This window comes from Crocuta crocuta, unplaced genomic scaffold, assembly GCF_008692635.1.
Source record: "Crocuta crocuta isolate KB4526 unplaced genomic scaffold, BGI_CrCroc_1.0 scaffold1228, whole genome shotgun sequence".
NCBI lineage: Eukaryota > Metazoa > Chordata > Mammalia > Carnivora > Hyaenidae > Crocuta > Crocuta crocuta.
The window spans coordinates 16,721-17,803 of NW_027528888.1; positions in this window are offsets into that span (position 1 = coordinate 16,721).

The window sequence follows — 1,083 nt, forward strand, 5'->3', positions numbered from 1 at the left end:
AATACTCAAATTATGTAAAAAAAAAAAAAGTGTTTCCTATTTTCAAAACTTCACATGAACACAAATTCTAATTCACAACCAAATTCTAATTAACTGTCTGAATTCATTTCATGTTTATGACTCTATGACTGCATAAAATATGCAAACTGTAAAAACTGTAGAAGACTTGGTGATATTCCAAATTTAGTCTCACATTTTCATTATGTAGTTTAAACACATTTTTAACCTCTAATCAAAGCTAAATTGAGTATTAAATCTTTTATACGTTTGTTAAGTAAAACATCAAAACAAGAAAATAACAAAAAACCAAGCTAACCTTGTCAATTTTAATTAGCAGCCATTCTCTTGAGTCATTCATCTTCTTACTCTATTTTGTAAAAACATGTTTCTTTGACATGCTTCTCAGTGAGCATTGAGATTTATGTTTAGATATTCATTAGCTTTTCAGAAAAATTTAAGTTATGAAGCAGAAATATATAAAAATATTCTATCTAGAAATACCTTCTCTTTTCCAATTACCAAACAAATTTAAAGGAAAATATTCAGTCTTTAAAAATACTAGTCTCCTTAGTTTCCTTCTAATTCTTGCTTCAAGTTCACTTTAATATGAATAGCAAGTTTGTAAAATGCTCTTTGATATTTCCCTGGATCTTTCACTTTACTGTGCATTTAATACTTTTCATTATATAGTTAAATTTGGGACTGTGTGTGTAAATATGTAAAACAAGAACACATAGGCACATATAAAATTTGCAGTACACTTACAGATCCAGTTGCAAAATATTCCATGAACCGCCATTTATCTCAAAGATTCTAAAGCTCAGTTCACAGTAAATCTCATTTGTAGAACACAAGTATTCCAAAACAAAACTATGTAAACAGAAGAATAACAAACAGGAAAAAGCAAAACCTTTCAAAAGCTTTCTAAAAGTGTGCTATACTGACAAAAGATGTATGACAGATAAAGTACCGAGAAAGCCTAGTTTGTTAAATAAAATGAAAATTAAAATACAAAACCAGCAAATGTTCTATATTTAGCAAGGCTAGGGACTCCTATGGAAAGTTCCACTGTCATGTGGTTTT